This window comes from Meleagris gallopavo, chromosome 15 (genome assembly GCF_000146605.3).
Source record: "Meleagris gallopavo isolate NT-WF06-2002-E0010 breed Aviagen turkey brand Nicholas breeding stock chromosome 15, Turkey_5.1, whole genome shotgun sequence".
Taxonomy (NCBI): Eukaryota; Metazoa; Chordata; class Aves; order Galliformes; family Phasianidae; genus Meleagris; species Meleagris gallopavo.
This window is the reverse complement of record NC_015025.2, coordinates 1,102,491-1,122,387: the sequence shown is the minus strand read 5'-3', so window position 1 is coordinate 1,122,387 and position 19,897 is coordinate 1,102,491. Positions and strand designations below refer to the sequence as shown.

Sequence of the window (19,897 nt, the reverse complement as noted above, 5' to 3'; positions counted from 1 at the left end):
TGCCAGCCCAGATATGTTCTGAGTACAGCTTGTGTTTCAGCAGCTGATGTTTTTGTCCACCACAGGTGTTGGTGGTGCCTGTATGCATGGGTCTGACATTCCTTGAGCTCCGTGACAAGCAGTGCTCCCTGCTCTCCCATCACAGCATCACCCATGGGTACCAATGGTGACCCACATCCTGGCATGCCAGGTGAGCTGGCATTTCTGGCATAGGATGCCATGCACAGAAAAATACATGCAGGTGAGACAGAGCTGTGCTGCAGGGGGCTTCATTGCTAGGAAGGGGTTACACCCACTCCCCCCCCTGTGAATGCCAGCACTGTGGGGTTGCTCACTGTGCAGGAACCAGGGGGGAACAGCTCTCAGTTTTACAGGTGACAAAGGGTCAGCGTTGGGGACCCACTCCTGCCAGTGCTGTGCCATCAGGCTGCTGCTTTGGGGAGCACTGGGGCACCACTGGGCTGCGTGTGCAGGTGTGGGGCACTTACTGGGAGGCACTGGGGCTCACAGTGCACATCCCTGACGCTCACACGGGGGTTGTAGGTGCCAGGTGTGGGGACGGGGGTGCCAGGCAGAGTTTGTGGCAGTCCCACGTGCAGGAGGGGCTGGAATGAACCCCAGCTGAGGGCCGGCGGTGCACCAACTTTTTCTAACCTCACAGGTGTCCGAGGGCTCTTCTGGACTGAAAAACCGGGGGGATTCAGTGTGGTTCCCCCGATCTGCGCTGAAGTTTTTAAACCCATTGCAGTGCTGATTTCAGCCACCAGATGTGCGCAGTTGAGCCGCGTTGGCTCCCAGCCTGGAAGTGAGGTCAGAGGATGGGGATTGGGAGAAAAAGTCATCTGGTTTCCTGCTTGGGCTCTGACGCATCCCTGCATCCTCCCTTTCCCCCCCCCCGTGACCTCCTTTTGCAGACAAAGAGGGGAAGTGCTGCGCACGCAGCATCCCCCGCACTGCTCCCCCCGCCTTTGTCCTGCTTTGCTAGGGAGATTTCTTTATTATTATTATTATTATTTTCCCCCTGCCTTTCACAAGTCCATAATGGGGAGGGGGTTCCCCATCTGCTGCTGGGGGCACGGGGAGGAATCACCTGCTCTGGTTCACAAAAGCAGCATCACAGCCTTTTGGTGCTGGTTGTTAGGGAGCAGGAGCGGGGAGCCGCAGCCTTTTGTGCCATTAAATAAAACAGATCCCCAGAGAGCATTATGCAAGCCCTTCTCTCCATCCCTTTGTTCTCCATTACAGGGCTCCCCACACTCCCCACTACACCCCATTCCAAACAATGCTGCTCTTCTTTCCCAGCTCCAACCCTGCCCTCCCCTGCTGATGGTTTAGGGCCCAAATGCCAGAGCCTCCTCCCAGCATCTCTCTGCCCCATGGCAATATCCCACCAGGCTGGGTTCACCCTGCCATGCTGAGTCACCCTGGGCGTGCTGGGAATCATTATTTAATAGCCCCAGAGCTGTGCTCTGCCATTATTCAGCCCCTCGTTGCTCACAGGGTGAGGTGTTCTGGCACTTTAGATACCCGTTCCCACGCAAAAAAAAAATAAAATGCTGCAGCAATGCCTGTGCTGTGCTCCTCCTGCCCTTCCAGGCTAGCTGTGACCTGCAGCACTGTGCTGTGTCACTGCCAGACACACTCATCCCTCACCACGCTGGGGATGTGCCCGTAATATCTGCTGTGGTGTCCCGTCCCATAGCTGAACACATTGCTTCAGCACAGACGTGGCTCAGAGCTGCTGCCCCAGCCCAGCCCTGACCCCAGAGGGACTCTCCTCCCCGAAAATACCCTCGGAGGGTTTGGGGGTTTGTTACGTGGCCGCTGTGGCTTTGAGTTGTGTGAGTTCTGGGCTGTATGTGTGCAGATATGGTGCTGGGCACCCTGCTCCTGGCTGGATTTCCTTCTGTAGCATTATGATTTTACCCACCGTTACCTACACAAGTGCTTTAGCTGTCTCTTTCTGTTTTGTTGTAGGTTTTAATTCCCCGTTTTCCTTCCTCCTCACTGCTTGCTCCAGCTGCCCCAGAGCACAGGGATCCTGAATCTGTTTTCCTCTCCTATAATCAATGCCCGCTGTCCCCTTGTGAACCGAACCTGAAAAACCCCCTGTAAGGTTGACGTGGGAATTTAAGCTCCAGATCCAGCTAGATTTGTCCCTAGGCTGATTTACTCCTGGAGGATCAGGGGATGGCCTGCAAGGTGTCCTGGGCTCCTTGCCATTCCCCTTTGGCTCCCAGCCCTTCGCGTGGGGCAGCACTGGGGCAGCAAAGCTCAGCTCAGGGCCACCCTCAGCCCCTTCTGCTCAGTTTGGGTGCGTTCCCATCAGGGGCACAGCACAGCACAGACCCTGCACTGAGGATTTCTGCTGGGGGGTTTAACAAGGCAAAAAATACATCAGTGAAGAATATATGTATATACACGCAATACAAATGCATAGGACAGCTGCTTTAGTTGATGGGAACTGTGTGAAAAGTGCCTTTCCTTAAGGATTGTGGGTGTAATACGGTGAGGAAAAATTGTATGTTTAAAGGGGGTCAAAAGGAGAAGCAGCCAGGAGAGCTTAGGAGAAAACCAGGCTGCTCCTGCAGTGTTTGGGGGGGGTGTTTGGGACATTTTCACGAGGTCTGGCTGGGGTCTGTCCGTGTTGGAGCATTGCTCCTCCATGGTCTGTGCGGCACCAGAGGGTGCTCGTGCACCGCAGTGCAGAGCTCTCCTCTTCCTCAGCCATTTTAAACCAAACGTTTTCCTCTCCCGCAGTCTCCATTTTATGTTTCCGATGCAGAAAATAGACCAGGGTTTGGGGGGAGGAGAGGAAAGGGGGAGAGGTGCCGAGGCAAAGCCCAGGGCTGGGGGGGAGGGTGAGGCAGGCAGGTATGGGGCAGTGTGAGGGGTTTCCATGGGGAGATGCTGGAAGTGGGCTCTGCAGGGATGCTCTGCTTTATCCCCGTGCTGTTTCGGAGCGTGGCGTCACTTTTTGTCCCTCATCTCTTCATCCAGCTGGGCACATCCCCACTGACCCTATGGGATCTGCAGGGCTGCTCCTGCCTGACTTCCCTCTTTCCTTGCTGAGGATGCTAAGCTCTATTCTTGTCCCTTTTCCTTCCTGCCCATGCACGTTGGATGGGATGTTGTCTCAGGTTTGTTACCAGCACATCACCTTTCCCAGCTGCATGGAAAGCCCCAGGGGAACCTCCAGCATGCAATAGCTGAGTGTTTGTTGTCATTGCTTCTATGTGTAGGATCTGCCCTTATCTTACTCATCACTGTGCAGCGTGGGGGAGGCGTGGGGGGGGGGAGTGGGGCAAGGCAGGCATTTCTCAATCCAGGATATGAAGCAAGCACTGCATTTGCTTCCAGAATGGAATATCACTGGGGCAGACCCAAAGGGCAGGTCCTCACCGCTGGGGTACGTGTGCAGCAACGGCAGCTGGTGTCACAGTGTCCAGCCGACCTCCGAGCAGGACACACAGCCAGGTAACACCGCAGCTCCTTCCCATGTCAATCTGCCCATTCCTCACTGGTGTGTCCCACTCGTTCTCAGCCCCAGGCCTGGCTTATCCTCGAGCCCTTTCATCCCATGTGATTCCCCTCTTTGCTCTCCCTGCAGTGTGACTTTGCAGCTTAATGGAGCTTTTTGTTCTGCTCGTACCCGACCGCTTTTTATCTTTCTTTCCTTCCTACAGCCGTGCACAAAGAGGCTTCTCAGGAAGATGATAAACATCCTAAGAGCCACTGTGGCTTCTGGAGACACTTACATCAGTGTCTTTTCCTTTAAATATCCTGAGCTGAAGTGCTCTTTGCTTGTGATCTCGTGCATGCCCACACAGCTGAAAATAGGTCAGTGGTTGTGTGCTGGCAGCGCCGTGCTGTCTGCTGGGGAGCATCCCTGGGAGGAGGTGGGGGCTCCCACATGGCTCTGGGGGGGTTTTTGAGCTCCATGTAGGACATGTGGAAGGCAGAGCACCTGTGGAGTCCAACCCTATGTCTGAGAGCATCGTCCCAGTCCTCTTTGTTGTTCAGAGCTGTGCCCACCACCCCCTGGCACAAGCCTCTATGACCCTCCTCATCTCATTCCCTGTAGATATAGGATCAGGTCCCTCTCTGTACCTCCATATGTGGTGGGTGGTGCTCCTGGGGGCAGCCTGAGTGACACAGAGCAAGCTCCAGGGATGGCACTGGGCAGCACTAAGCCTGCAGAATGAACCCCTGGAATGCTCCCACCCCTACCTCAGGCACTGCTGCACTGAGCTTTTGTCACTCTGTCCCACTAAGGGGGATGTGCAGCTGGATATTGTCACCTCTGCTTCAGTTTAAGGTGATAGATGCCTTCAATGAGGTTATGGTGCTCTGGAGGGTGTCAGGATGATGCCAGCAAGCACCAGGGAGATGCTCTCTGGCCTCTCCCCACCCCAATTTAAATCCACTTTGTTGCACGGAACAGCCAAAGCTTTTTAGTGATTGCTGGCACTGTTCTTCTCACCCGTTGCACAAGAAAAAGCTGGAGGTTACTGAGGGATGTTCTCATGCAGCAGCATTTATCTGAGGCCTCAGCACTCAAAGAGAACAAAGCCCAGGAGGGTGGAGGGGAGGCTCAACCCCTAACAGCAAAGTTGTGTTTGCTGCTGTTCTGTTCTCCACACGGTGTCCCACTCCACCTCTCCCTGCATCCTCTGTGCTTTCTGGCATTGCACAAAGGCTGATAGATGGCACAGGCTGGGTGCATGCAGCTTTGTGCTGGGGTCCTGGTGCTGGGGGCAGACACCCACTGTTATGGGGGCAACAAAAAAGAGATAAAAGGAACGTTTTTCCCGCAGGCCATGTGCTGCCCGTCGCCAAGCAGTGTTTGTTGTTTTAAGTGCCTCTGGTCTCCTAGTGTCATCTACAGAGCAATGTGTGCCATGCAAAGGGATGGGAGCTGCCCTCACTGCTCCACTGTGGGGCTGTATGGCCCCAGGGAGAGGCTCAGAGGTGCAAGGAGCTCTGCGTGTCACAGCTCTGCCTGGGCAGCTGCGCTTCTTTTTCCTCTTCTTAGTCAACACCCAACATATCACCTTAGTTCCCAAACTGGCTGCCTCTGGTCCTGCAGAGGAGGAAGCTGTATGCTCTCCCCTGGGTGGGCACGTGTGGGTCTGGATGAATTTAAAGACCTGAGCAATATGTAAGGTCCATATTTAGTAAGGGCAGGTTTCTGTAAAGTGCTCGCTTGGGTTCATCCCTGCCCTTTAATTGCAATGCATAGCGAGTTGCTTGGAGCTCCCACCCTGCCATCCCCAAACAGCCTGAGAGGACCTGAAGAGCTTTGGGCTGCCTGCATAGGAAAAACTGGATGCTTGAAACGCAAAAGAATCTGCCCTGTAAAACTCCAGGAGGATAAGTCATGCTTTCCTGCCACATATAATGCCAAAAATAAAACAAGGCTGGTTGTGCAACGCTGGTAGTTACAGCAGATCACGGGGCTGTTTTTCCTTTTCGCAGAGCAAAAACTCTTCCAGCCGTAGCACTAAAAGCCTCCTTTAACAAAACCCTCGCTTTTTTTCCCAGCCCTGCTGGATGCAGGCAGCTACAGGAGGATGGGCCGCCGGGGGTTAAGGCTGTGACCTGAATGAGAGCACTGCTGCATCTCACAGACAGCAGAGTGGAAATAAATCTGACCTTGCTCCCCGTGCCAGAGCCTTTGTAATGCTGGAGCAGTACAGAAGGGCGAGGTGCCTCAGGCTCCATGCTGTTGCTTTGGGGTGTGGGATATTCGTTTGTTCCTAAACGCGTTGATCAGATCAGGGTTCTCATAGCTGGGATGCAGTCAGGCCTTTCCCCTGCATCCCCAGCAGCCAGTAAATAATTCTGCTATCCCTCAGCCCTCCTGTGCTGTCAGCTCTGAGTGTCCCAGTGCTTGTCCTCTGCCCCTCCTGGCCTTGGCAGCGTGCAGTATTTTGCTCTGAGGCCATTTCCTTTAGCCAAGGATGAGATCTGAATGCAGAGCTCTGGAGTCACAGCGCAGCTGTTTACAGAACCCTTCTGCTTGCTGTCACGAGTTGGGAAGCAGCACGAGTAACAAGCAGTTGTTTGTCTGCCACGTGGGAGCTGGGAGTCCAAAAAGCAGAGTGCTGCTGGGCTGCTCATCCTGGGCAGCATCCCTCATCTGCGCTTACGTGTTTCTGCATTGCTCCCCTGCTGATCCCTGCGCTCAGATCAGCAGGAATCACTATCCTGCTTTGTCTGAAGCCTGCAGGACTGCAGGCACTGCTTTAATGCTTTGTGTTTGACCTGGTAAAGGGGAGGATTTGGGGCTGCCCGTGCCCGTCCTACACCTACGGAGTCGTCTGCTTCTTCTCCACCTTGGGTGTAATTTTGGCTCGATAGAGAGGGCTGTGGCCACCAACCAGCCCTGATGCACCAGAGGTGAGCCTGTGTGGGGGAGCACTGTCCCAGGAGGACCTGGGACCCTGCAGAGGGTTGGTTCTGTGCAGGATGCCCAGGGATGAGTATCCTCTGTTTGATGGGGTGGTGAGCACCTCCTCTCTCATCTGTATGAGACCTCTGCTCTCAGGTCTGCTTGTTCTCACCCCCTGTCACCCGTGCAGAGGCACAGTAGCAGGCTTTGGGTACACACACCATGCCCTCCCCAGCCTGGAAGTTGCAGCTCCAGCAGCAGCTCTGAGCCCCAGTGTTGGAGCCCTTCCCCCTGTGGGTCTGCAGCTCTCCATCCATCCCCGCCCCCATCCTGCTGCGTGAAGTCAGCATTCAGCTGCAGGCTGCTCCAAACGCCCAACTCAGGCTTGCTGGTCATCCAGCGGTGCTGGGGGAGGCTGCACACCCCTACAAATTATTTCAGCCCCTTTGTAAAGGAAAGAGCTGTCCGTGAAACAACCGGATCCGACGTCTGGAAGGAAGGAAGCCGATTGTTTTTTCCCTGTGATAAAAGCAGCTCGTGCTGAGTCAGCACCGGGGCGGAAGGAAGGTGGGAGCAGCAGGATGCGGCCCTTCCTGCTGGCAGGATGGCAGCAGGGGATGGTTCTGCCTGAATCTGGGCAGCGTGGTGTTTTCACGGGTACCTCTGGAAGCCTGGCAACTGCTGCAGGGTTGCAACCGCACCCCTGGTTAAGAGCGAGTATTTTAGGAATGTGCTTCTCTGGTTTTTTGTGTCTTCTTTAATTTCGGCGTCTGAGGGCTTGTTGTGTAAGCACAACCAGGGGATGGACTCTGCCTGCGGAATGCCATGCTGAGAACTTTCCAGCTGACGCAGAGAGTGATAAATGTGTGGAATGATGGCAGTACCCTTTTGCTTTTAGGGAGAAAGTTGTGTGGAATTGTCGAGAAGGAGCAGAGGAAGCGTGGAAGAGAAGAGGATACTGCGTGCAAAGCTGACAAAGAGGAGGCAGGGGAGGAGTGCAGGAGGAGAGCAGCTGGGGGAGGTGAATGCAGCTATAGGATGCAGTTGGGTGTCTGAGACAGCAGAAGAGTTGGGCTGAATGGAAAGCTAGGCCAGGGGCGTGCAGAAAGTCAGAGTGGGGTTGGATTCCTGGGGATGGAGGCTTGGGGATACCATGGGTATGGTTCTGCTTTGCTGGCAGGATGGATCCCAAGAGCAGCAACTGGAGGGTTTGCCTGCAGAGCTCTGAGGTGCTGGGCATCACCGTATGCCCACCTCCATCCACACTCTCTGAGAGCACTGGCCAAATCTGAGGGCCTTCTGAAGTAGCCCCTCACCTAAATAAAGTGCAGCAATTCAGATGATGCCCCGAAAGCTGTACAACCAACTGGGCAGCCGTTTGGTGCTGCAGTCCCTTGCTCCATCTCCTCCCTTGCAGTCTGGGAGGCCTGGTGGGTATCAGCCCTCCCCTCCCCACTTTCCAAACAATCTCTGCTGTGCTCTGCTCTGCTCATGCAGGCATCTGGCATCAGGCTGCTCTATTCCAGCCACATCAGTTTCAGATTTCATTGCAAATGCATTTTAAAGGGGGAGGGGGGTGGAGGGGAAGGGAAGAGGTCAGAGGCAGCCTTTGAGCTTTCCCAGAGCTGCTGCGTGAGCCTGGGGGCACCCAAACCAGATGCAGCTCCGTGGGGTAGGTATGCAGCAGCAGTGTTGACCACACTGTGCAGCCACAGGCTCGGATTCCTCATTCCTCACACTCTCCTGTGCCCTTCCCTGGGGTGAGTTGTGCAGCGGCACCACAGCCGTGCATCTTTCCTGGGAGATGTTCACTTAGGATGCCTATGAGCTCACAGCTGCACACGCACACTCCTCCCCTCCGGAGCAGTGCTGCAATGGGGAACTGGCAGCCCAGCCTGGAGGCACACAGCCACAAGGGAGCCCTCCCAGCTCCACCAGCAGCAGTGGCTCCTCTGAACTCAAAGGCCATGCTCAGCCCAGCAGGTTAACTTGGCTGCGTGTGCCCCGTGCTGTCCCCACAGCGTGTGCTTTCTCACTTCCTTCGCTCCCTGCTACCAGAGCCGTTCTTTGTTTGCAACATCTGGCCTCAATTATGGTCCCTCTCCGTTGATTTCCTGTGTCTCTGGGTTTCCTGACACGCATCCCCTCCTCCCAGCAGCACTGCACTCCAGGAGCTCTCGCATTCCTCCCCTCCTCCTGCAGCTTCTGGAATGAAGTGCCCAATCCTGGCCTCAATAAGCAACACAGAGCCCAGGGATGTACTCAGCCTTAGTGGTTGGTCCCAACCCCTGCTTGGGGTGCAGGCACTGCAGTTTCAGGGTGCCTGAAAGCTCAGCTTGTTTAAGAGGAGGGGGAGGTAGAAATGGTTAAGATGGTTAAAACATGAGAACGCACAAGCTAATGATTTCCATCCCCTTGCTGGCGTGTTTCAGCATTCGGAAGGGGGTCTGGCTAGCAGCTGTGCCAGCAATCACAACCGGAGCTCAAAGAGTATTTTTGTACTGTGTCAGCTTTCATCCATGGCCCCTTTGGGTTCCCCCAGCTCCTGCAGATGCCGGAGCTCCAGGACTCCTGCTGCTGCTGTCCCAGTGGATGCTTTCCATCCTATGCCCAGCAATGCAGTGAGATGATGGAGGAATGAAGGAGGTGCTGCCTTATCCTTGCCCACCCCTCCCCAGGCAGCAGGGATTCTCTCTTTCAGGTTCCCAGTGACTCAGCAGCGTTTGTACAACAGAAGAAAAAAAGCTTCAGCTTCCACACCTCTGCATCCTAAAGCACAGGGGGATGGAATCAAGGACAGCTCAGGGCTGCGCATGGGAAAGATTCCATAAATATCTGTGGCCAAGCAGTCCTGCATCCAACTTTAGGCACAGAAGCCCATGCATTTATTATGGAGCCAGTTCTTATATCTAAGGATGCTAAAGCCTGGCAACAGATGTAAGGAACTGGGTTATTTCTGTAGCTGTGGTTTGAGCTTCCCTTGGAGAGGCGGTGTTCGCTCTTACCCAGACTAACTCCCCCAAGGCAGTAACTCCTCACCATCCTCTGATGCTGGGACCCTGCTTGCCTTCTATTAGGACAGCCTGCTCTGCATTTCCAGGTCAAACTCAGCACTGCTTTTCTGACCACAGCAGGAACACATCTGTGCAGCTGTGCCATTGGGAACGTTGCCTTCAGAGAGATTTTGTGCGGCACCTCCCTGACTTTCATCAGTCTTTTTCCTGGTGCCTTTCCTTATTGCGAGCAGTGGTGGAAGCATGGAGAGGGAAGGATCCAACTTCTTGTCTCAGGAGGAAGGATGCTTAGAAATCCTTCAACAGTGTGAAGGTGGAGAGGAGTAAGAGAAGCCCAGAGGTGAGGTGGGCACTCCAAATTTGCAGTGTCCCAGTATCCCCCCCCCCCAGCTGTGTTTTGTGACATGGACTGATTTCAGATTGAAATCCCCCCTGGACCCCTGTTCTGTCTCATTCTCAGAGACCCTCTGCAGCAGCCCAGACCCTCCAAGTTCATAAGCACTTGGGTAAGGAGCCAGAAAGCTATGCTGGATGCCAAGGGACTGCTGCTGTCACACAGCCCCACATTCCAAACTTTATGTTAGACCATATGGGTGAATTTGGACTGGTTTGCCCTGCAGGGAGCATCCTTGCCATCTGTGAGGGGCATAGCCACAATAATTAGTGCCTGTGCTAGGAATCCCCTGGCTCTGGAGAATTTGGGGTAGGAAGCTGGCGGCGGGACAGCATGGCAACCCCCAATCCATCACCCCACATCTGGGGCTGGCAGTCAGCTCTCACCTCCCTGCTCTCCCACATGGCACAGCCGCCCCTGTCCCCCCAGATCCCTGGTTTTGGGATGCTTGGGGCCTCCACCCGAGTTGGGGGAAACGCGGTGCTGTCCGGCAGATGGCACCCAGCGCAGGCAGCCAGGAAGGCTCACGCAGATGTGAAACGGGATTTTATAGCTCTGGGTTTCATCAGGAGCTGTTGTCTTGGAAACAGATCTGCAGAGCGCTCATGCGTTCAGCATTAACTGCTTCAGTGCCTCACCGATGGCTGCGGGGGGTGCACAGCAAACCTTCCTGTCTCGCTGGTGGAAGGAGAAGCTCCTCTCAGAGTGATTTGTGCTGGAGACAGTGGGATTAAAGGGCTGCCAGCCTCAGAAAGTCAGAAGGAATGTGTCTTTTTTAGGGCTGGGTTTGAAGTAGTCTTTTAATATCTCTTGGAGCAGAAGGCTGAGGACTTGGTGGGGATGCGTGGGCTCCATTTACTGCCCGGAGCCCTGGAGCACAACGCTACACCCACGCTTTGACCCTTTGCATCTCATCCTTCCTGGTCCTGTGGGTTCAACCCCCCTCTGGTGCTGCCTGCCTGGACGCGAGGTGGCACCGCGGTTTCGCTGCCGCTGCGTCGGCGGTAGCGCATGTGCCGGTGCCGCACATGGGATCCAGCCGGGTGAAGGCTCTGTTGCCGGGGAAGGAGAGCAGCTGAGGCCGAGTTAATCTCCTTAGCGGGCTGAGCGCCGTCGGGGGAGAGAAAGGGAGATTAGAGAGCCGGGGATGGCATTAGCAGCCGGGACGCCAGTTGGAGAGGAACACTGAGACAAAGTGAAGCGGGTGCGGAGGGAGAGCGCACGGGGAGATCAGCGCAGGAGCCTCGGGGGCTTCAAACGGCAGCAAATAACCCAACAGCTGGGTTCTCCTAGGAAGAGCTGCGCTTTAGAAAACACGCCAAAAATCCTGGCTGAGCCGTCCCCTCCCCCTGCTGCTTCTCGGGGAGGAAGGTGTTGCCAGGCAGTCTGGTCCTAATCCATCCCCTCCTGACCATTCCGTCCCCTCCTGGTCCTTCCATCCCTTCCATCAGTGTGTGTGGGAAGGGCCGACCAGCTGGGTTTTGCCCTGCACCTGCCAGGCATGAGATGAGGAGCAGGACGTGGAATATTTGTTGTCCCTCTCCCTAATCCAAAAGGTGCCCTTTTCAACTGAGAAGCAGGGCGTGAGGCTGTCATTCCGTCTGAGGGTTTGGGTGCTGGGTTCTGCTCCCTGCTCCTGCCACATGGATTTCACGGGGCCCTGTGAGTCCCTGTGGGAATGACAGCTGAGTGGCTGTGTCAGTGGGAGAAGGTTATGGGGTCAGTGCAGATGCAGCAGGGCCGTGGGACAGGCGGGTGCTGCTCGCAGTGCTGCCCGATGCTGGGAATTTTGGGATCGGTTCAGGAAGGGAAAGCAGTGCCCGTGTAAACTGCTTGGTGTTTGTTCCTAGCAGCTGTCAAGGAAACCATGGCACGGTTCAGATACCCGGTTGGTATTGCTGCTGACGTGTTGCATCCTTTTAATCCACTTCCAAAATAGCTTCTCTATTACTCCATTAGTGCTGGCTTATGCATCACACTGTTCTCCTATGTGCTGGCATCTGTCCTGCCCAGCAACATGGGCTTCAGGGCTTGTATTCCAGGCAGAGGAAGTAGAACCAGAGGTTTTACACGCATGAGTGTGGGCAAGACAGGGCTGCTGCGTTCCTGCCAGAAATATTCACATAGAGGTGGAAAGAGCCGAGGTTGTAGCAGGATATGCAGAGGTACACCCTGGTGCCAAGGGCTACAGGAGGAGACTGAGGAAGAAGCTGATGCCATGCAGCAGAAGGAAAAGAGATCAAAAGGGTTTGGAAAAGAGACAACGTGGAAGCAGACTCAGGAATGGAAGGGATTGAGGAGAGCAGCATGGAAGAGATGGCTGCAATCAGCACAGTTTGTACACTGCTGAAAGTGAGGGAGATTCCGGGTAGTGGGCTGTGCTCTGTGAAAAAGAAAGCTGAGAAAATGAGGACCCAGAAAAGCAGAAATGAGGACACGCAGTGCCAGATCTGTGCCACAGCAGTGTCTGCCAGCTGGTCACTAAGCAGGGGAGTGGGGGAGGGAGGTCTCCAAGGCGAGCCTTTGGGAAATGGAAACCAGAGCAGGGATGTAGGAGAGAAAGTTATGATTTCCCTGTCTCAAAGAAGGAAATGCTCATTCGTCTCTAGTAGCCTATAGTAGCTGTGAGATGCTCTTCTTTAACACACTGTGAGGACTTAAAAGTACAGGGTGTCCTGCAGGATGGCAGGGAGTGATGGGGACGCCAGGAGGGGAAAATGTGAGGCTGGTGGAGATGGCTGCAAAGTGTCAGAAGGGTGTTTGACCCTCACAGCCTTGGGTTTTTGAGGTCTTAGCAGCAGGTAGTAGTGATTAAAATGCTGACAGGGCTCCGCTCCAGCCACCAGTGGATCCCATGGCTGGCCTGTGGCTGGTGTCACTGTGCAGCCATCTTCCTGATGCATTCCTCTTCCAGTGCTGGGACCGTAGCTGTCACCATGGCACTCTGCGTCCTGCCAGCTGCTCGGTGCTGCCATGCTCTGTGTCCTGTGTCCTTGTGTCCTGCTCAGCACCATTTGCTCCTCATGCACAGTGCAGGCTGCCAGCAGGAAGCTCTTCTGTTGTTGCCAGCCCCCGGGGTGATGCTCACCTCCTCGCAGCTGCTTCAGACCCGGCTTCCCCTTGGCGAGGACTATTTCCCTTTGCACACCTGTACAAACAAGGCTCGCAGCATCCAGCCTGAGCTCAGCTGCTGCTTAGTTGCTGGGCAGGATGAGGAGTGAAGGCTATCAGCAGGATTTGCTGCTGTGAGAGCTTCTCTGCTACACTAACCGGGCTGCAGGGGCCAGCAGAGTGCACTTAACACCCACGTAGGGGTGGGATGGGTCCCAGGCGCTCTGTGTGTCACCAAAGAATGTCTTTCAGCTGCTCATTTCACTTTCCCCTTCTTTTTGCTCTTTTCAGAGTTGATCACAGCAGCTGCTGTGCTTGAGGTGGCAGCACCTATGTAGTCCCTTAACCAGCCTTAAACAGCTCTGGCATTGTCACTGGGTGCAGTGGGCAGTATTTAGGGGATGCTGGGTGCTGGACATGGGCTGCCCCTCACAGCCTTTTTCTCACAGCCCCCGTCTGGTGCCTCGTTGTCCCCAGGAGCTCATAGAACCACACAATCACAGACTAGCCTGAGTTGGAAGAGACACCTGTGGGGGTTGCTGAGCTCATCTCCGACACCACCACAAAATCCAAACCCTATATCTGAGGGCACTGTTCAAATGTCCCTTGAAGACTGGCAGCTCGGGGACGTGCCCGCTGCCTTGGGCAGCCTGTTCCATGCCCACTGCCCTCTGGTGCAGAAACTTTCCCTAACTCAGAGATCTGCTCTGGGCTGAACAAACCCAGAGGCCTCAACTTCTCATCTGATGGATGAGGAAAAGGCCATGGATGTTGTCTGCCCTGATTTTCATAAAGCCTTTGGCTCCGTGTCTCTCAGCATTCTCCTGCAGGAGCTGCATCCTATGGCTTGGGCAGGTACAGTCTTCACTCGGTACAGAACCAGAAAATGCTGGTGGATGGAGTTATATCCAGCTGGCAAATGGTCACCAGTGGCATTCCCTAGGTGCCAGTCCTGAGGCCTGTCCCATTTAATATCTTTATTGATGATCTGGATGAGGGAATTGAGTGTACCCACGGTAAGTTTGCAGATGACAACAAGTTGCGGGGAGGTGTTGATCTGCCTGGAGGTAAGAAGGCTTTATAGAGGGACAGGGACAGGCTGGAGAGCTGGGCTGAGGCCAATGGGATGAGCTTCAACAAGACCATGTCCTGTACTTCGTCCACAATAATCCCAGGCAATGCTACAGGCTTGGGGCAATGGCTGAAGGATGTGTGGGGAAAAAGAATCTGTGGATGGCCGTCCCCCAGGAGCACTTCCAGCAGGACACATCACACCTTGCCTCATCACAGTCACAGAATCAGTCCATCAGTGCCCATCTCTGCCTCCTGCTGCCCGAGCAGCTGTGTCCATTCACAGCCTCATGAGGTCTGTGAAGGAATGGAAGAGCCTCCGGGCTCTGCTCTGTGCCTTAAAGGCCTCATTGTGAGGACTGGGGTCAGCAGAAGTGGATGGCTGGAGGCAGCCCATTGACGGGGTATGCACACAATAGCTCAGTGTCCCCAGCCTGGTGCTGTGATTGTCCCCATAGTTCAGCCCAGCCCAGTGATTCAGAGCTGTGGTTGCAATGACTCAGCCACTCTCCTCTTCTGCCACCCCAACGTCATTCGTGGCCCATCTGCTCTCCGTGGCACAGCAAAGGGAATGCGGAAAATCAATCACGAATCCATCGTGTCCCAACTCGTCCTCATCCAAGGGAATCAAGCAGTGTAAAGAGCAATGCAGCCTTGCCCCATTGCTCAGTGCTGCAAACCCCAAACTGAGCTACGGGAGCAGGGTGCAGCCTTCCCCACGCTGCAGCTGTACCACAGAAAAACCTCTGCATCCTGTGGGCAGAGGCAGCTGTTCCCAACTCTTCCCGAAATGTTTTTCCAGAGATACCGTAATCTTGAATCAGGTCAACTGGGGGTGACCAAAACTGTGGCTTTTGGCATAGGTTTCCAGGCACCTGCTCCTCAGCACTGCCATAAATAGTTTGTGCTCAAAACAGTGTAAATATTTGGTGTATTTCTCTTAATAGAATCATAGTCGTTTGAGTTGGAAGGGTCCCTTCAAGGCCATCCTTCGAGGCCATCCAGTCCCACTCCCTGCAGTGAACAGGGATACCTACATCTCCATCAGGTGCTCAGAGTCCAGTCCAGCCTGATCTTGGATGTCTCCAGGGATGGCTCCATGTGTGATGTAGGAATCCCTGGGAAAGGAAGGAGAGGAAGCAAACAGAGCATGGCACAGCAGTGGCTTTCTTTAGTCTCAAATGTTCTGTGTGCCTGCGTCTTGGATGCTGCCTGCAGCGCTGGTTCCTCTGCCTGAGGGGAGGCATAATGAGCTGGAAAAGTGCAGCATGGATGGTTGGGTAGACCTGGGAGTGCTTAATGCAGATGAGGGACACGAAGGATCTGTATGAAATCATTCACCGGAGGTGTTTGTGTGTCTGCCACGGATACTTTGAGGCATGAATGAGGCAAGGAGGAGAAAGCTTAAATGCAAAGCTGTAATTTCACAGCACGCCTCCATGCAGGATGCTGGGGATGTTTACAGGGTACATGACTTAAAAAAAGAAAATGAGTACATTTATAGAAGAAAAAGGTGGGAGGATGTGAGAAAACTCACTGCTAGGGAAAGAAGATGTTGGAGGAGGGAGGGAGGATTTGAGACCTGCCAGGAGAGGATGCAGGAGGGCAGCTATGCCCTAGATTATGCTGGGGAGAGAAGGCTGTCGGGGAGGGGAGTCTGTGCCAAAGGGAGGATGGAGACAAGAAGCCCATTGAGCACAGGAGGCTGCTTTCACAGCCCTGGCTGCGCTGCAGTCCAGCTGCTGGGATATCTCTCCCCCTGTCCACTGCTGGAGCCCCGAGGGGATCAGCACACAAAGCCTGGCAGCTGTGAATGCTCTCTGTGTTGTCTGCACAGACCCAGAGCTTGGTCCCCCCTCAGTACCCTGTTGATAGGAGAGCAGTATCCCTCAGCACAGGGTGCAGGCACACCCAGCACACAGAAGTGCCCACACTATGCAGGGGACATTGTGCTAGCACACATAGAAGGGAGGTAGTAAGTATGGGGCTGCTGAAGGCTGTTGGTTTGCCTGGTGGTTGCTTTCCTCTGCTGCTCTCCCATGGGACGCACAGCCTTGGAGCAACTCTCCCATCTCTGTTCCCCTGCAGTGCAGGGAGAGAGGTGCTGGGTTCACAGCAGTTCATCAGCAGTCTCTGAAAGGCCTTTATACCTATTGCCTGTCCCTTCCATGTGGTTTTGCACGGCTGCTCTCAGTATTTCTGGAATCTACTTGGCAAATTGCTAATGAAAGATTTTCAGCCCTGCAAGAGTTAATTCCTCATGTCTGTGCTGCAGTTCAGCTGCTGCTTTAATATTCCCGAGCACTCCCTTCCCTTACACCACCCCCTCCCAAATGCAAGGCTGCATTTTCTTTGGTGTCTGCATGTAGGTTCTACATGTTCGCTGTGCTCAGCCAGCCCTGCTGCTATGCTGTCCTCACTGTGGGCCACCAGCCATGTCCCAGCCATGGGCTCACAAACCTGACATGGGCAAGCATTCCCAAAATTTCATTTTGCCTTTTCACAGAATCATTGTGTGTCAAAGGCCATACTGAAGTCCAGAGACATGATGTCAGTGACTCTTTCCTTGTCCTCTGGTGCAGTTTCACCATTACAGAAGGTCATTGGTTTGGTCAGGCAAAATAAATTGGTCAGTCCCACCATGTCGGCACTGACAGTCCCTAAGAAGGACTTACATTTCCCCCTTGGGGGTTTGCTCCCATTGAACACAGCGTCTATTCCAGCCCTGATCCTGTAGTGGGAACTTCTTCCTTCCCGCTAACAAATGCTCCGGAGAATGGCAGGCTGGACCACGGCTGATCTGAAGGTGTTTCCCTCCACTGTTTCTAAAGATTTCATCTCTTGCAGCAAATGAAAGACAACTGCTAGCTTCCAAACTATGGAAGGATGCTGCCTGGTCTCCAGAACCAATAAAGATGCACAAGAGCAGAGAGAAGACAAGGTGGAGGCACCCTTGAGGAGAGCACTGAGATCACCAGCTGCTCAAGCTGGGCATTGTGTTCGGACTATGGCAGAGGGCAGTCAAACTGCGTGAGCTTTCAGGAAGCCCTTTGCTCTTGGGGTTGTTTGAGTCACATTTCATGTTCCAGCTCCCACTCGGGCGCCGAGTTGTGTTGTTGCTTTAATTCAACATATTTGCAACGATGAGGTAATGGAGTGATCTGTAACAGCCCCACGTCATCTGGGCCTGGCTGCTGTCACACCCAAGAGCGTGAATGTTCAGCTCTGTGCAATGGGGCTTGGCAGACGTGTGCAGTGCAGGGTCACGGGCAGAGCAAAGCAATGACTCAGGCTGCCAAGGGAGAGCCAGGGCACAGGGCTGCCCTCCCCGAGTGGGGCTGCAGTGCTGCTCTGACTCGGGTCATGCTTTCACATTTTCATCTATCCGTGCTACGCTGGGGAGAAGATAACTCAGATGTTCTGGATATTGCTGGGATATCTTGTCCCATTATGGGCTGGGGAGAGTAACAAAAGTCTGAACAGTGCTGGCTCAGCCCAGAAGCTGCCGTTCTTGCTTTGCACAGGGCATGATTCCACTTTGCAGCTTCTCTTTGTGCTTATTATCTCTGTCCCATTGCAGGTGCTGAGCTCCAGCATGTAGAGCCAGCAGTGCGTGAAGCAGAGATGCTAACAGCTCGGGAGCTGCCTGAGCTGCTGAGAGCCCCTTGGGAAGAGATATGTATGCCAGTGTAAGTGAGGTCTGTGCGAGGAAGAGAGAAAGGTTGTCTGCAGAGTGTGGGGCTCCTGCTCAGCCTGGAGCAGCAGAGGGGCAGGGTGGTGCTGAGCAGAGGGTGCTGGTAGCGTTGTGCTCAGGGCTGGGTGCTCCAGGGGTCTGCCAGGAGCAATGCTTGGCCCTGCCCCTTCTCCTGGGGGGGGAATAAAGGGTTAAAAAGGTGGTGGCACAACTCAAGCATCCATCCATCCCTCTGTTTTCTTGGTGCTTGTGGAGCTGGGGGATGTGACGCCGTCACACCAGGGTGGCAAGAGCCCCATAAGGCTGGTGGCAGGGATGGGTCACCACTGAACAGCCAAATGTGGGTGGCTGCATTCCACAGCTCCAGAAAGCTGCAAAATGAGGGAGAGATCAGGATATGTGAGCTGGAGCCTTGCCCAAAGGCTTTTGTTTTCTTGTAATGGTTCCCTTTAATATAAAGCTGTTTCTCATGGCTCGGCAGCTGTGGAGAAGCAATGCTTTGGTAGCGCTGTGATATCAGTTTGTATGGACAAAAGATGGAAGAATAAACATTGTTTTTGGTATTAAAAAAATGTGATCTTGGCTGTTTGTGCCACATCATAACCTCGGTGCAGAGACCAGCCTGAAGTTTGTGGCATGTAGGGACCTCATCCATTCTCTGTGCAGAACACCTCCCATTGGCAAAACTGCCGTGGATCCTGGAAGCCTAAACACCCCGGATACACAGCTCAAGCCTTTCTTGTCCCCATAGTGTCCGTGTGGCAGCATGGCCCTGTTTGGGCTGGATCTCACTGAGTCTAGGGTCTGACCCAGCCAGGAATCAGCTCCCTGCTGGCATACACGCCTGCTTTGTCCAGATGGCTGTGTTAGATGGGCAAATGCCTTGCAGCGTGCTAGTGTCCCTGGCTTATTGTCACATGAGCACTTTGTCCTTGCCCTTGTTCTGTATCTGGGGCAGGAGCCAATGGCACTGGTCTGTGTCCTGTGAATGACAGCCACCCCAGTAATGTCCCTTGGTACACCTGAAGGATGCTCCAGCCCTTCCTGCTGCCACCAGCACCTCCCCGATCCTCCCTGTCCTCTGCTCATGAGGACAAAGCCACCAATGTCCCCACTGTGCCCACAGGTTCCTTCCTACCTGCTATGTCCCCACTGCTGCAGCAGGAGGGATGGACACAAGGGACCGCCAGGATAATTTTAAAACGAGGGCAGAGAGCTGATTATCATTTGGCTTAATTCTCTTTAGGTTGTTTTGTTTAATATTTTTCCTAAGGGCCCTTTTGATTAGCTCGGCAATGACAAGCTGCTAATTGGGGTGCGTGATGTCCCAAAGTGGGACGTTGGAGGTGGGAGCAACGTGCCCTCGGGTACCTGGCAACTCACTTGCAAAACTGGGACAAAACAGCTGTGCTGAGGTGCTTCTCTGACCTGGAGCTGGAGCAAAGGAGCTGGAGGGGCACATAGGAAAGCCAGGCTGGAAGATAGGAGGGTTATTTTTTAATTCACTGCTGGTGAACCCTGAAGTTCTGCTCCAAAGAGACCAGGTCAGTGGCAGTAGGGAGAAGTGCCAGGGTTGGTCCATAGGGCTGTGCAATGGACACAGATGTCGCTTATTGACAATGCAAAGCAGCCTCCAGCATCAGTTAAGCAGTGGTTTCCAAAGCTTTTGGGATCGCACATCCCTGTCAATAAAAGATCTCTGAGCATTTATACACTGCCAGTATAAATGTGTTTATTGTTTATCTAGATGTACTGCTGTGTATTTTGTGTATATTGTAAAGGGCAAGCCAAAAGAGCTTGTGTCCCTAGGAAGAGGACGGGGACACCCCGTGTGTCCCACGTCATGCAGGAGAGGAGGGGAAGCAGCTGCTTAATACCAGCTAGTCCTGCTTGCAGAATCGTGTGATCCCCCCTGTCATGGCAGCCATGGGCAGTGAGAAGGAGAATTCTATTCTGACTCCAAAAACTGGGCTGAAGTTGTAAAGATGGATGGATGGATGGATGGATGGATGGATGGATGGATGGATGAGTGGATGGAAGATAGATGGATAGACAGAAGGAGGGATAGATCACTGGAGAAATGGATAGATATGTGGATGGATGGATGGATGGATGGATGGATGGATGGATGGATGGATGGATAAATAGATAGATTATGGATAGATAGATAGATAGATAGATAGATAGATAGATAGATAGGATAGGTAGATAGGATAGGT

At 53.9% G+C, this 19,897-nt stretch overlaps 1 long non-coding RNA gene across 2 annotated transcripts; it reads left to right on the top strand.

Annotated features, from left to right (window-relative positions):
* The first annotated feature begins 598 nt into the window (after positions 1–598).
* LOC104913231 lies at positions 599–19,684 on the top strand. 2 transcript variants are annotated; one of them, XR_004161368.1, is made up of 4 exons: positions 599–810; positions 3,361–3,477; positions 3,687–3,840; positions 5,545–19,684. It is a non-coding gene; the product is annotated as an uncharacterized LOC104913231 (long non-coding RNA). The 2 variants fall into 2 exon arrangements; XR_004161367.1 differs by having other exon boundaries at positions 602–810; positions 3,687–19,684.
* The last annotated feature ends 213 nt before the right edge of the window (positions 19,685–19,897 follow it).